Raw genomic sequence first — 16,570 nt, 5'->3', positions numbered from 1 at the left:
TCAAGTTGTAGAAACAACCAGAGCTCAATTTCGAATCTTATAGCAAAGGGTCTGAAAACATATGTAAATAAGGTATAAGTTTTTATTTTATTTTTTTTTTATTCATTTGCAAACATTTCTACAAACCTGTTTTCGCTTTGACATTACGGGGTATTGTGTGTAGATTGAGGCTTTTTTTGTTGTATCCATTTTAGAATAAGGCTGTAACTTAACATGTGGAAACGGTCAAGGGGCCTGAATACTTACCGAAGGCACTGTAATTGTACAATTATTTTGTATGCTCTGAGTCTCATATGGTTTTGCATCGGGTACATTTAAGATAATGTTATTTAATATGGTATTTTATTTTGTAAAGAAATTAAATACAGAATAGAAGATATTCTATTTTAGTTGTTTTACCAGTTCTCAAAAGTCTAAATAAAAACCCTGTGGTTATTTTGTGACTTTAGCTAATACATATATTTTTTTAGGCAGTATAGTTTCTGTATCGTTTTGGTATAGAGTATTTTAATACTGGTATCGAAGTCAAAATTCTGGTTGGCCGATCGTCCCTATGCTATGCCAGCCGCCACTTACAGCCTGAGCACTGCACAAGCTTAGGAATGTCTAGCGGGGAAAATTAGCAGCAAGCTAGCTCATTCTCCAACAGAAAGGTGCAGCATTGACAAATGGATGAATGACCAGTGACCAAAATCAAACTCCTGTTGCAAATATTAGTTTATTAATAATAAGGCTCATGTCGACATGCATGCAATAAGCAAGCTAGCTAAGCTGATAGCTATGTGACCTGTTAGCAAAGATTACTATAACTGACCCTTTCATCTGTGGCGTTAGCTAGCTAGCTATATTAGCTACTACGCTAGCTAGCTGGCTAGATAAACACGGTGTTAAGATATCAGATAGGAGCTAATGTCCAGCGTAGCTAGCTAACGTTAACTGGTTATCATTCTGAACATGCACAATGTTCAGCAACGAGCCATCTGACTTGCGGTGTAATGTTAGATATTTACTGGTGTACTGATCTGACCAGCCGCAATCGGATACGTAAATTGACATTTGATCGTCAGATTAGATGATTGTCTTAATAGGGAAAGGAAGGTTTAGCAATAGGTTTAGCTACCTAGGAATCTTCCTGCATGTTTATGGACAAATACATTCGTGTGCGTTCTCACTTCTCAAAGTATTGGCAGATGAGTCATTCAGACAAAGTGCAGCGTTGTTTCATTTTTTTCCCCCTACCCACGCTCTCCTTATTAGATATTATGCACATCTATGGCTTGGTAGCAAATGTCATCGCCATTGAGGTAGTTTTCATAGTACCGGTAGTAGTAAACGTCACCAAGCGATATAAACGATGGAAAGAGATGTGAAAGGGAGCGGAGTTACAGCCTCGCTCTATCCAATCGTAGCAGTAGGATCAAGTTACAACCTGGCCATTTCTTGACAGATAGATGAACTAGCCAATTGAGTTGTTTCGAATTTTGGAGGTAGGTCTTTGCCATCTTAATTTACCGAGTTTATCAATAGATTTACCATTCAAATAAAATTACCATTGTTTTGTCCCAAAAGCCAACACTTCCTTTGACCGCCAATCCTTCCAGTTCTCTGCTGCCAATGACTGGAACGAATTGCACATTTTTTTTTTTAAATCACTGAAGCTGGAGACTTATACTTCTCTCTCTAACTTTAAGCATCGGCTGTCAGAGCAGTTTACCGATCACTGTACCTGTACACAGCCCATCTGTAAATAGCACACCCAACTACTAATTATTTCACCTCTATGGCCTATTTATTGCCTTACCTCCCTAATCTTCTACATTTGCACACACTGTACATAGATTTTTGTAGTGTGTTATTGACTGAACATTTGTTTATTCCATGTGTAACTCCTGTTATTGTTTTATGTGTCACACTGCTTTGATTTATCTTGGCCAGGTCGCAGTTGTAAATGAGAACGTGTTAAATATATATATATTTTTTAAAGTAAAATCTCCCAATGACATATATATACACCCTGTATTGCTGACACTATGTATTGGTCAGTGAGAGGCTTTGAAGCCACCAGTCGGCCATATTGGTACTCCCCAGTAGGAGCAGTCCTCCACAGGAATGAATGGAATTCTACAGTATTTCAATTAAAGGTTTCAAGGACAAAATTACATGTATTTAATAGTACACTCTGGAAAAATACTTTGCTGTTTTTTTTTATATATATCATTTTTTCATTTTTTTTTCTTCAGCTCCCATAATATAAGAGTATGCATTAAGGTGTCTGTAATAGAATAAACTTCTCAAAAAAACAAATATAGACGTTAATAAATGCATTTATATAGCTTCCATATATATGGTTAAGTATCCCTTTAAGGGTGTTTTCACATATAGTCCTCTTTAAAAAGAACCACACTCAGTCCACTTTAAAGTGAACTCTGGGGTAAGAAAAAGCTAAATAACTCATTTTTGTATTCAATCTGCCCTTGCCTTTGGATGAGGACTCAACTATTTTGCCAGTTCACGTCATCTATTTTGCGATCCGAATACCCTTTGCATTCACATTGCTATGTTTAGAAAGGAACCAAGATCTTTTTCCAACATTCACCAAATGCACTCTGGGTTTTTTATAAAGTGCAGGACAAACCATTCCATCAGAATGTTTTATCAACGGCTAGATATACATACTTACATTCTAGAAGCTAACAGATTGCATTTAGTTAAAAGATGCAACATAATAAATTGTAATGAAAAGATACCAATAATATTTACATGTTAATCGTAACAGAATAATTAAGCAAAAGAATAACTGCAGATTAAATAATGCTGTAATTGAAAAATCGTACACCCATCGTAGGCTACTGGCCCTTTAAGGGCTAGAATGGATTTTGTAACCTATGTTGTGATTCTCACCAAATATGTTGTTGTCTTCTCACACTATTCAAACCCCACAATAGTCCCATGTGGCTCAGTTGGTAGAGCATGGTATTTGCATGGTGTTTGCAACGCCAGGGTTGTGGGTTCGATTTCAACGGGGGAAAAAATGTATGAAATGTATGCATTCACTGCTGTAAGTCACTCTGGACAAGAGTGTCTGCCAAATGAATAAAATGTAATAGAATAAACAGCTTATGAAGCTCTCTTAGCCTATAGATCACATATTGAAAACAAATAATCTGAACTAAAAACTCCACACATATTTGGACATTTCTGTGCATCCTTGACAATCGCTAATCAATAGGCCTATCCAAAAACAGCACACATCATCTTCTCTCTATTGTGGCCCCGATGTGAGAGAGCTTATGGCAGGGGAAACGGTTTCGTAGTAGTCTAGTGTGTGGTGTGAGAATAATGAAAAGCCAACATGGGGAAGTTGTGTTCACATTGCCCTAAAAACGGGAGCCAGCCCACAGAGGTGGTCTCAGTTCGGTTTGAGGGGTCTGAGTTCCTTTGGAGTGTTCACACTGCACAAATTATTAAGCAAATCGTACAAAGTTCAACAACAACAAAAACAATCTGTAAGGGACCAAGGTGTAAAAACACAACGAGGAGCAGGCGCAAGATATGGATCGGAAAACATACCTCAATGCAGGGATGTGCAACTTTATTACAAATGTTGCCTAAATCCAAACTGATACACCGAGAAGATTGAAATAGTGGTAGTTTTCCTGAAAACTGCCATTTTCGTTCTCATTCTAGCTAGCAGTAGCCACCTCTGCCATTGTGGACAATCAAACTCCTTTGCTGTTCAACGCAAAGTGCCATTCCATAATGGCTGCTGTGGCTACTGGTAGCTAGCATGGGGATGAAAAGAGCAGCTTTATGGAAAAACGAATGGTCCTGAGACAACAACAACAAAACATCCAACCCATATCTCGTGTGTTAAGCCCTATTCACACGGGACTACTATGACTAGAGAATGTTGGTTTTGTAAATATTACTCCAGAATGTCCGTTATTCCAGAGGACGTTTTGGGATGGAATTCGTCCCCCGTCCCCCCAACACTGCCCCATGTAATTCATACTTTTTTTTCTCCTCCTCTTCAAATAAATTGACAGTTATTATTGAAGCCTGAAGGTTTGTATTCTAGGAGTGAAGATATTTCAACATGTCCAGGTGATAGTGCCACACTCATAAGTTTTTAAACCATACCACACAACTTTTTGGTAATAGTGTAGCCATAATATTTGAATTGAGTAAGTCTGATTAGAATCATTAGGATATTTTAGCGACGAACAGTACGTCCTAAATTCACCCCTGCTTTCAGATGTAAGCTAAACAGTGCACTTGAGATGTGTTTTTAAGGCGACGGATGAGGAAGTGAACTTATCATTTGCGAACATTTAGATCAGTGGAATGCTGCTGCTTTGTCATTTATTAACAGCAAGGGGTTAAAAAAAAAGGTGTGATATTTTATTCAATTCATACGCACATAACATATAAATAAAAGCATTCACTGTGAAAGTTGATACATGTAGGTCATTCATATATAGCTTATGTGCAACACTTCGTTCAATTTATTTAATGTTATTGTTTTCTTGCTCAAACCGTGAGCAACTCCTGTCAAACTTGAGAATTGTTACTCCTGCCATGTAAACAAATTATAGAGATGGCAGATTCGCACAGTCCTACAATTACAGATATGGCGTTTTGTGTTCGTGCACATAATTACGTTACCCAACCTCACCCCTAAAACTAATCCTGTCCGAATAGGGCTTTAAATCTGATCATGATGGCAATTTCAGACCCCAGTGCAGCTCAGTGCAAGCTCGAAGCATAACAGTAAGGTCGGAATCTGCTGGCTATCTCCACAAGAGATCGGTAAGCAAATCGTGCGATAAAACTACACTCGACAACCCTAACTAAGAACTAACACTTGTCATTATAACGTTAATTATATGAGAGCAAAACAATGCAAAGTTAGAATAAGTAAGACTGCTGCAGGACGATTGATAACAGATTGATTCACCCCCCGTCTCGTCTATACGAGCAGCGAGCAGTTGTTCTACAAATTTGCTGACGGTCGAGTACATCCAAGTGTGCCTCTCTGACAAAGAAGCAAATTGACAAAACACTTGGCAACAAGGTCGAGCCCAATAAAGTCGTTTAAAAAAACACTGAACTCTAAACAAATAATAATCGCCAAGAATTACATCCTTGTTTAGGAGGCGTGACACATTTCACTTTGAGGTTATAACATAAAACCAAATAGCTGTCGACGAGTTACCGATCTCTGTGGCTACAATGTCAACCCCGAGACAACTCCGCTGGTACAGTCAATTCCCCCGACTCGAAATAAGTGTTAACCAGGAATTATCAGGCAACAACAACAAACACAAAAATATATAAACACGACGAAATCCTTTCGACGAGGAGGAAACATCGAAATGTGTCAAGCTGCAGCAGAACAACTACTACGGCCACTAGAAGGAGCGAGTTCTGACTCAATTGCAACATTGTTCCTGGCCTCCTAAAAAAAAAGAAATCAAAGCAACAAAAGAAATGTAGCCTAGTTCAGATTCGCTATTGACTTGTGAAACTCTATAAAAACTTAGCTGACGCTACTGTATTGGAAGTCGATGTAAAGGCGAGGGGAATATATATTTTTTGTACTGATGTAGGCATAGTCTTACGTAAGGACTAGCTCTGACTCCAACAAGGCAGTATTTTCTCCCAATCAGTTAACGTGAGCTATTCGATGCCTACCCAGGCAGCCACACCATTTAGAAAGTGACCGTCGTGTTAAAAAAAACCACAAAATTCCACCACAACAGTCGGTTTGCTAGTCCAGTAAGAAAGTGATCCTCTCAGTACGATTATGAAACAAGTCGACAACACGGCAGGTTACAATGAATGACGTTAGCAAAGTCGCATTGTTCCAACACAATAAATAAAGTATGACATTTTTAAAAACGAGGAAATAGGTTACCCTAGGCTGTTACACTATTCATAAAATAAAAACGATCGGCCGATTAAATGTTAGGTTAACGTGTGCATTTAAGAGTTATGATTCCATGTTCACGATTGATGTTTCATTCATCCCCCTAGATTAATTTTGATCACATTACAATCCGTTTTTTTTTTTCAGGGCATCGAAATTCAATGTAGTCAAGTAGGTATTTTTTCTTCCTTCACCGTCCTAAGGCATGCAAAAGCACGATCCCTTACCTATGAAGTCAAGTTGTTAACGTTCAGATTAATCCATAAAATCATTTAATCCGACAATTGTCCAGTTTAAAAAAAAAAATGCGTTTGTCCGCTGACCCCCGGTTCGGTTTAATGTTGGTATGTGAATTCGACGAAGTCGTAAACCGTGTCGGTAGCCAGAGAGCTTTTTTTCCCCTCTGTGATCCTCTCTCTCTCTCTCTCCGCTTCTGAAACTGACTGACAGATACACAACACCACCCACGGACATCAATATGTTCGCTCATTGGACAAATCCTCGGAAATACCGCCCTTTGGCTTGTAATGATTGGCTAGTTTCAGATAAATAAAAAAAAGAATAATAATAAAAAAATAAAAATGGTTCCGATATATATTTCAATGACGCCATGGAAACAGCAAGGCAATGGTAGCATGGAGATGTAGTCGTCGACGATTTATTTACACCTTACATAGGCTGGAGAGAGACGATGTAAAAAAACGACTATACCCAGAGTTCCTAGCGCGGACAGGCGTCCTGGAAAATGGTTTGTTTGAGTGCCCCACCTACTCCTGCGCTTGCTCTGTGAAGGAGCCATGGCGTATATAGCTAGCAGTACGAACGGATGAACATTTATTTTTTCCGACCAAATAAATTTTTTGTTTTACACGTCTTATTGCCGACTCAGTGTAATCGCTATCATGGTGTGTGTTTTTTTTAGAGAACTATGACAATATTTGACTGTATAGTTACTTGGCGTCTAATCGTAAATTCATACTGATCAATTATGATCGTATAATTTTTTTGGGTGGATGTTTAAATAAATTATCTTGGGGAAGAAAAAAAAGCTTGTTGACCTGAGCGCTAATGTTAGCATTTTGGCTAGCTAAGAAAAAGGGTCTGAAAGCGGAAGTGGGGACGTTTCCGGATACCGGCTGACAAGGTGGGTGGAGCTTTATGTTTAACATCTACAATATAAAGTTGTTTCTTTGTGAAATATGACTAGACAACAGAACAAAAGATAGAGTAGCAAATAAGCTGAAACTGTTCAATTGTTGTTGTTAGTGACTATATTTTCTCCTTTGTTTTGTTAGCTAGTGGCTTTGTGAGCTGGCATTTTAGTTGGAGCACTGTAAGCAGCACAATCATTGCGTGCTCATTGCTCATAGAAGATATATTATATATAAGGTTACACATTCGTGATCGTTTTGCAGTTGGATTCTCAACAACCGTGAAACTACAATGATGAAGCCGTTTGTCAGTTTCACAGAATTAGAATAGAACGTTATTTTATTATACTGAACAAAAATGTAAACGCAACATGTAAAGTGTTGGTCCCATATTTCATGTGCTGATACGAAAGATCACAGAAGTTTTCCATACCCACAAAAAGCTTATTTCTCAAATTTTGTGGCCAAATTTGTTTACATCCCTGTTGGTGAGCGTTTCTCCTTTTGCCAAGATAATCCATCCACTTGACAGATATGCAATGGCGATTTTAGCATGTAAATCTTGGGGCAACCTTTTTTTTTTTTTTAATGCATGCCAGGAAAGCAATAACACTAAACAATACATTCATTGCACTATAACTGTGACAAGCGGTGCCCACAAACTGTTAGGGCCTACATAAAGCTGTCCATACACCTTACCGCTGCTACACCTGGCTATCAGCGCAGCCTTATTTGGCAGCGAAACAGTTCCTTCAGCCTCATTTACTGCCTTTAAAAAAAACATAGCTGATATGGCTGACTTGCTTAAACAAATGTGGTTTCTAATGACAACTGAGGTGTACAAACTATGGCATAAGGGAACGACAAGCGGATAAGAGGCAACTGGTCATTTAGATTAAGACATTAATGAACGAGGTAAGACGGACGGAGTCAATATAACTATTTGTTCAGCACCTGAAATGTACAGCGACAGAATTCAGAACATGAGCCATTCTTACAGTATTCTCCCTGTACACCAAGTCAGAACCATAGGATAAATAAAGGGGGCAGACAATGAAAGCTCTTACAATATTAAATGATAACATTTCTCTACAACAGGCTATATAAACAGGCTACATGTGCACCAAGTCAGAACAGTAGGTGAAACTATGAGGGGGGAAAGGGACCAAATTATTAGGGTGAGGCACATGGGCTACTAACAGCTTACTACACAACATACACTTAGGATTACTTTCTTAGCTACAGTATACACATATCCCTGGCATTTTACATCATTTATGCAGCAGTATACAACATTTTTGGACTCACCTTGTGCTGTGCTCACTTGAACAGGAAGGTGGTGCAGAGGTTCTTCGTGGGCATATTTTGTCAAACTTTGTCATCAAAGTCTGGCATTTCCTGGATTTATGGTGCTTTCAAGACAACTGGGAACTCGGGGGGGAAACAAGGTTGAATCATGACTTCAGTGATCTTAAGGTCGTTGCTCTAGAAAGAAGCCCGAGTTCCCAACTTGCAATTCCGAGTTGGATGACAGTTAACTGGGAATTCGGGAAATAAATACATTTATCTTGAACTCACTGAAGTCTGACATTTATCAGTTGGTGTGGTCCCTCAGTATGGTGATGGTATGGTGAGGTCCCTCAGTGAGGTGATAATATGGTATGGTGAGGTCCCTCAGTGAGGTGATGGTGAGGTCCCTGGTCATTCCCAGCCCTACTACGTATGCGACTGTAAGTTGATATATTTTGGTAGCCTGCCCTAGACAATATTTCAGAATTCGTGGGCAGTCCATTATATTAAAATGTTTGAATTCAAATGTATTGCTGACAGGTCCACAACAATTTGTCATTGTTCTCGCTTTCAGAATCTGACATTCCTTTGCCAAATACAGCATAAATTGCTGCAAAAGATGTAAACATTCTGCCAACACAATAAATTGACCCGTAGCTTATGTAAAATATGATAGTATATGGTCAGTCTACAGTATTGCTGTGACGTCAATTCCTATTTAATCTCAGAGCCTATAGCAAGGCAGGACATCGAAACACAATCTGTTGATAAGAAGAATATTAAACAACAATTTGTATTTTGCATAGAAGTGTGGGCTGAACAAATTACCCTACTTTTGAAATAGTTCTGAATATACACTCAAACAAATAGTCTGCTCATTCTGAACGTTTAAGTTTGGGGGGAGGGGTGGGGGAATCACTGCAAAATATCCACACTTTCTGCCCACACCTCTACAGCAATGTGTTAAGTTGCCTTTGCTCTTTCTTTTGGAGACTGTCGTAGTCTAATGCCAATAGAGGCATTATTCAGCAAAAAAAAGGGGGTTATTGTCACCATAAAAAGTGTATGGAGGTCATTTTGCAGGTGGAGTTTTAATGCCCGTTCACTCGCACACAGTTTTACTTCCAGTCTAATTTATAACGGGAAAACGCGTATGTATGGTGTGCACCAAGTTCATAAATGTCAATATTTTTGTATGTGCACAGAATTTTCAGAAATAGTGCATGCCGGACTTTAGTGTGAAATTGACGCAACGGTTATAACTGAGGCCCCAGGCACCTGCTGGTGAATTTTGTTTTAAATTCAAACTGTCAGCACAGATTCAACACACATTAGCTTCTCAGGTAGCAAACGAAAGTTAGCTAGCTAAAGTGCAGATTAAAGGGGGCTAGTTGTATAGCAAGCTAGCTAGCTAAAGTACAGATAAAAGGGGGCTAGTTGTATAACTAGCTAGCTAAAACACAGATAAAAGAGGGCTAGTTGTATAGCTAGCTAGCTAAAGTACAGATGAAAAGGAGCTAGTTGTATAGCTAGCTAGCTAAAATACAGATAAAAGGGGGCTAGTTGTATACCTAGCTAGCTAAAGTACAGATGAAAGGGGGCTAGTTGTATAGCTAGCTTATCTTTTGGTTTAAACAAGGCAGAAAAGGACAATCTCCACGAGCTTTGTAACTTCAAATGGAAAGAAGCAGAGAGGATAAGATTTTGTTTGAATTGAGGTGAAATAAATGTTATCTTGCTAGTTACATAAAACAGTAAGGGCTTCCAGTGTCAACCCGTTCATAAATGGTAAAGAGGGTTAGTGTTCCCGCTAGGGATGGGTGGTTTACGCTTTTACTATATTCTGGTATTGATGCACGGACCGGTTTGGGGTTTTTGTATAACGGTATTTTAATGTTTGGTTTGTTAAATGTCCGTTTTTTTATAGTTTGCTCCGTTTGCTACTTGGAAATCCTCACTCTCCCTCTCATTCCTGCTGCATGCTGCTAACCACACCAAGCCCTGCCCCCCCTATCACTCAAGGAGAAAGCAGATGCTCAACCACAGTCACGAGCACTTTCTTGCTGTTCACTCTGCAGTTTTAGTTTATTAGGATCCCCATTAGATACTGCACATACAGCAGCTTCTCTTCCCTGGGGGTCTACATACAACATACAAATACATGACAGAGACAAGAGACAAGATACTATTCATATTGTTAAATGAGATCTTTAGAGAGGTGCTGTGATACAATATGTTATTAAGTCTAAATGTTTTTTTTGGCAGAGTGGCAGATCATTCCATAATGACATGGCTCTATACATAACTGAGTGACACGTTAAATCTGTTTTTGGTTTGGGTACCGTGAATGCAAATAGAGTATACAAGTGGTTAGGCCTTTTCAACACACATTTCTTTAAAAGACTGAGCAGAAATTGACTACTTCTCTTAATCATGAAAGGCTACCGTGTGTGTGTGTGTGTGTGTGTGTGTGTGTGTGTGTGTGTGTGTGTGTGTGTGTGTGTGTGTGTGTGTGTGTGTGTGTGTCGCGCGCGCAAGGTGTGCTGCTCTGTTTTGAGCCAGCTGCAGCTTTGCTAGGTCTTTCTTTGCTGCACTGACAGTAATGAAGATCGGACTTGTTTTTTTAACAGACATACCTCTTCCCCCATCTTCACAACAACTTTGTCAATATAACTTGACCATGATAACTGACCGTCCAATGTTCATACCTTTTATGCACACCTCCAGTTGTGTCGGTCTGAGAGGAACGCTTTGAACCAAATACAATGCTTTTGGTTTTAGATGTATTTAAGTCCAATTTATTGGTATCCTTTCTGACACTGACTGTAACTCCTTGCTAAGAGTCTGTGAGCTCACTGGCTGTAGGTGCTGATGTGTAGAGTGTACAATCATCAGCAAACAGTCATTTTAGCTTCTTCTAAGACAAGTGGCAAATCATTTTGTAAGAATGGAGAAGAGTAACGTCCCAAGGCAACTGCCCTGAGGGATACCGCACTGTACATATCTGATGTTAGAGAAACTTCCATTGAAGAATACTCTATTGGAGTATTTCTAGTTCTATTGGATAAATAACTTTCCAATCATGTGATGGCAAGTGAGTTTACTGTACATACAGTACCAGTCAAGAATTTGGACACCTACTCATTCCAGGGTTTTTCTTAATTTATTTTACTATTTTCTACGTTGTGCAATAATAGTGAAGACCTCCACTATGAAATAACACATATGGAATCATGTAGTAACCAAAAAAGTGTTAATCATCCAAATATGTTTTATATTTGAAAATCTTCAAAAGTAACCACCCGTTGCCTTGATGACAGCTTTGCACACTCTTTGGCATTCTCTCAACCAGCTTTATGAAATACTCACCTGGAATGCATTTCAATTAACAGGTGTGCCTTGTTAATTTGTGGAATTTCTTTCCTTCATAATGCATTTGAGCCAATCAGGGTGGTATACAGAAGATAGCCCTGTTTGGTAAAAGACCAAGTCCATATTATGGCAAGAACAGCTCAAAAAAGCTAAGAGAAACGACAGTCCATCATTACTTTAAGACATGAAGGTCAATCAATCCGGAAAATGTCAAGAACTTTGAAAGTTTCTTCAAGTGCCGTCGCAAAAACCATCAAGCACTATGATGAAACTGGCTCTCATGAGAACCACCACAGGAAAGGAAGACCCAGAGTAACCTCTGCTGCAGAGGATTCATTAGAGTTCAGTAGAGTTACTAGCCTCAGAAATTGTAGCCCAAATAAATGCATCAAAGCAAATTTTATTTGTCACATGCACCGAATACAACAGGTGTAGACCTATACCGTGAAATGCTTACTTACAAGCCCTTAACCAACAATGCAGTTCAAAAAAGAGCTAAGTAAAATATTTACTGAATAAACTAAAGTAATAAAGACTTCAAGTAACAGACACATCTCAACATCAACTGTTAAGATGAGACTGCCTGAATCAAGCCTTCAGGTCGAATTGCTGCAAAGAAACCACTACTAAAGGACATCAATAAGAAGAGACTTGCTTAGGCCAAGAAACATGAGCAGTGGACATTAGACCGGTGGAAATCCTGTCCTTTGGTCTGAGTCCAAATTTGTGATTTTTGCTTCCAACCGCCATGTCTTTGTGAGATGCAGAGTAGGTGAACAGATGATCTCCGCATGTGTGGTTCCCACCGTGAAGCATGGAGGAGGTGTGTTGGTGTGGGGGTGCTTTGCTGGTGACACTGTCAGTGATTTATTTCGAAATCAGTGCACACTTAACTAGCCTGGCTACCACAGCATTCTTCAGTGATATGTCATCCCATCTGGTTTTGGCTTAGGGGGACTATCATTTGTTTTTCAACAGGACAATGACCCAACACACCTCCAGGCTGTGTAAGGGCTATTTGACCAAGAAGGAGAGTGATGGAGTGCTGCATCAGATGACCTGGCCTCCACAATCACCCGACCTCAACCCAATTGAGATGGTTAGGGATGAGTTGGATCGCAGAGTGAAGGAAAAGCAGCCAACAAGTGCTCAGCATAATGTGGGAACTCCTTCAAGACTGTTGGAAAAGCATTCCAGGTGAAGCTGGTTGAGAGAATGCCAAGAGTGTGCAAAGCTGTCATCAAGGCAAAGGGTGGTTACTTTGAAGAATCTCAAATATAAAACTGATTTTGATTTGTTGAACACTTTTGGGGGGGTGGGGTTACTACATGATTTCATATGTGTTATTTCATAGTTTTGATGTCTTCACTATTATTCTACAATGTAGAAAGTAGTAAAAATAAAGAAAAATCCAGGAACGAGGAGTGTCCACACTTTTGACAGGTACTGTAGCTGATGTTGGAAATGCCTCCATTGATGAATACTCTGTTCTATTGAATAAGTAACTCTCCCACCATGTGATGGCATGTGATGTAAAGCCATAACAAGTAAAAAAAAAAAGAATCTGTAACAATATATGATCAATAACCTCAACGCTACACTGAAATCTAACAATACAGCTATACTGAACAAAAAAAATATGAACGCAACATGCAAAGAATTCAAAGACTTTACTGAGTATAACGAAATCAGTCATTTGAAATTCATTAGGCTCAAATCTGTCTTTCACATGAATGGGAATAGAGATATGTTCACAGATATAAAATCAACGGTATGGGTGTGGCTCAGAAAACCAGTCAGTATCTGGTTTCACCACCATTTGCGTCATGCAGCGCAACATCTCGTTGTGGAATGTTGTCCCATTCCTCTTCAATGGCTGTGTGAAGTTGCTGGATATTGGCGGGAACTGGAACATGCTGTCATACACATCGATCCAGAGCATCCCAAACATGCCCAACGGGTGACATGTCTGAGTATGCAGGCCATGGAAGAACTGGGACATTTTCAGCTTCCAGGAATTGTGTACAGATCCGTGCGACATGGGGACGCGCATTATCATGCTGAAACAGGAGGTGATGACGGCGGAGGAATGGCACGACAATGGGCCTCAGGTTCTCGTCACGGCATTGATGTGCATTCAAGTTGCCATCGATAAAATGCAATAGTTTTTGTTGTCCGTAGCTTACGCCTGCCCAAACCATAACCCCACCACCACCATGGGGCACTCTGTTCACAACGTTGACATCAGCAAACCGCTCACCCACACGACTCCATACGCGTGGTCTGCAATTGTGAGGCCGGTTGGACGTACTGCCAAATTCTCTAAAACCATGTTGGTGGCTTATGGTAGAGAAATGAGCATTCAATTCTCTGGCAACATTTCTGCCAATTGCACGCTTCCTGAAAACATGAGACATCTGTAGCATTGTGTTGTGTGACACATTTTAGTGGCCTTTTATTGTCCCCAGCACAAAGTGCACCTGTGTAATGATCATGCTTTTTAAACAGCTTCTTGATATTCTACACCTGTCAGGTGGATGAATTATCTTGGCAAATGAGAAATGCTCACTAAAAGGGGATGTAAGCAAATTTGTGCACAAAAATGTAGAAACTTTCTGGTATCTTTTATTTCAGCTCGTGAAACATGGGACCAACACTTTACATGTTGCCTTTTTTATGTGTTTTTTTTTATTTTATTTTTACTCTGACATGCCACGACACACCATTAGCATAGTTTGACAACACTGTTTGTAAGCTTTCCAATTATATCTAACTCAACTTTTTGTCTTTTCCAGACATGGATGTCATGGCAGGGTAGGGTATGCGTAATGGGTCAACTTTGAGCACCTTTTATCTCCTGAATGTTTTGGCAAAAAAGTCACTTTCTTACCCCTTCCATGGGCAAACATGTATGGAAAGCTAATTTTTTGTTTAAATCGAAAGGGATACTGTCAAAGTGACTGGTGTTTAAATCCTTTTGAATTCAGTCACTCAATTAGCCATGCTAGCTGACAATGTTTATATTGGGAAGTTAGACTAGCCAGCTATCTAAACTCGTAGTAATCATGAACATATACTGACTCAGCAAGAAGGGCACATGCCCACGGACCTTGACCTCCAGGGGGCCCCCATTTTGATTTTGTTATTCGCTCTGTCATAACTTTTTTTTTCAGTCACTTTGGCACATGTTTCAGATATGTGGTATTTTTTCAAAAGTTTTAAGTACAAAATTCTGAACTGATAACACTTGTAATGCCCCCTATCTTATGTTCAAAACTTTTTTTGATTGTTAATTCATTGGGATTTCACATCTTTCACCCCTGAAGCACTACAGGAATATGGCTCTGAACATAAACAGTAACACCTCCACCGTAGGAATTCCTGTCTCTTCTGTAGATGTATTGTTACTACTGTATCATCAAAGGAAGTATCTGAGTCTCAGAGATGGTCAATATACGAATGTTATCTGATGTAAGCAAGTCTCTGATTTCATTAACCTTATTTCTAAGGCTACATACAGTGTACAAAACATTAGGAACACTTTCCTAATATTGTGTTGAACCCACTATTGCCCTCAGAACTGCCTCAATTCATTGGGGCTTGGACTCCGTGTCGAAAGTGTTCCACAGGGATGCCGGCCCATGTTAACTACAATGCATTCCACAGTTGTCAAGTTTGTTGGATGTCCTTTGGGTGGTGGACCATTCTTGATACACACAGGAAACTGTTGAGGATGAAAAACCCAGCAGCGTTGCAGTTCTTGACACAAACCGGTGCGCCTGGCACCTACTACCATACCTTGTTTAAAGGCACTTCAATATTTTTTTTTGCCCACAATCCATGACTCAATTGTCTCATGGTTTAAAAATCCTTCTTTAAACCGGTCTCTCCTCCTACACTGATTTTTGAAGTTGATTTAACAAGTGACATCCGATAAGGGACCACTGCTTTCAGCTGGTCAGTCTGTCATGGACCAGAGCAGATGTTCCTGCAGTACATACTTTCATTTTAATCCCAGCCCACATCTCCATGAGGCCTCTTGCCATCATTGTAAATATTATTTGTTTATTAATTTACTTGCCTGGTAAAATAAAGAATTATAATTAAATGCGTACGATCAATCGTCAGAAATAGGGTATTGTGAAAGTTGCTACTGTAAAAATGTAGCACAGTGTTTGAATGCCATTTCTGCCCCATGCAACATTGTACAAGAACCTTTTTCTACTTGACTTGTCAACTGATACAGTATCGCCTGTCTCTGCTTGAAATTCATCTTCCTCGACAGACCCTGGCCCTTGTTATTGCTAGCTTCAACAGATTAAAACCCATCCTCTGCCTCGCTCAGTCTTTTCAACCTCTCTTTTCCCTCCAATCCTCCTCTCTTAACCAATTACCCAACTCCTTCTGAAAATATTCAACTTTGTCAGGCCAAAATCTATTTTTAGCCTCCTCGGGAGAGACATACTAAGCCCTGTACTCCCTCAGTCTCTCTGACATGTCAACTGTGTGACCTTTTTATTTTTATATAGACAGGTGTTTCTTTCATGCCCAAACAATTGAATTAGCCACAGATGGACTCCACGTTGTAGTGACATCTCAAGGATGATCAAATTTCAATTTGATGCACCTGAGCTCAATTTGGATTGTCATAGCAAAGGGGTGTGAATACTTATGAAAATTAGATGTTTCTAATTTTGTCATTATGGGGTATTGGGTGATATATTTAATTCATTTTGAAATTAGGCTGTAACAACAATTATAGAATAAGTCAAGGGGTATGAATACACTGTACATGTGAAAATTGCACCAAAAGTATTGACTTTTAAAA

At 39.4% G+C, this 16,570-nt stretch overlaps 2 protein-coding genes across 6 annotated transcripts in view; one reads left to right on the top strand and one right to left on the bottom strand.

The window, feature by feature from the left end:
• Window positions 1–6,485, bottom strand: part of arid4b (AT-rich interaction domain 4B) — a 169,600-nt gene extending 163,115 nt beyond the window's left edge. Inside the window, exon 1 of one of the 4 annotated variants that reach the window (XM_029701926.1) lies at window positions 6,157–6,485. The gene's annotated coding sequence lies outside the window, so the exon portion shown is untranslated. The remainder of the gene's footprint in view (window positions 1–6,156) is intronic. The other 3 variants (XM_029701929.1, XM_029701916.1, XM_029701921.1) reach the window with 3 other exon arrangements.
• Window positions 6,486–6,692: 207 nt separating this feature from the next.
• The window catches only part of ggps1 (geranylgeranyl diphosphate synthase 1), a 35,340-nt gene continuing 25,462 nt past the window's right edge, over window positions 6,693–16,570 (top strand). For both annotated transcript variants that reach the window (XM_029701952.1, XM_029701962.1), the window contains exon 1: window positions 6,693–7,073. The gene's annotated coding sequence lies outside the window, so the exon portion shown is untranslated. The remainder of the gene's footprint in view (window positions 7,074–16,570) is intronic.

Source organism: Salmo trutta, chromosome 2 (assembly GCF_901001165.1).
Source record: "Salmo trutta chromosome 2, fSalTru1.1, whole genome shotgun sequence".
NCBI lineage: Eukaryota > Metazoa > Chordata > Actinopteri > Salmoniformes > Salmonidae > Salmo > Salmo trutta.
The sequence above is the reverse complement of the archived record's forward strand: the minus strand, read 5'-3'. Positions and strand labels throughout refer to the sequence as shown.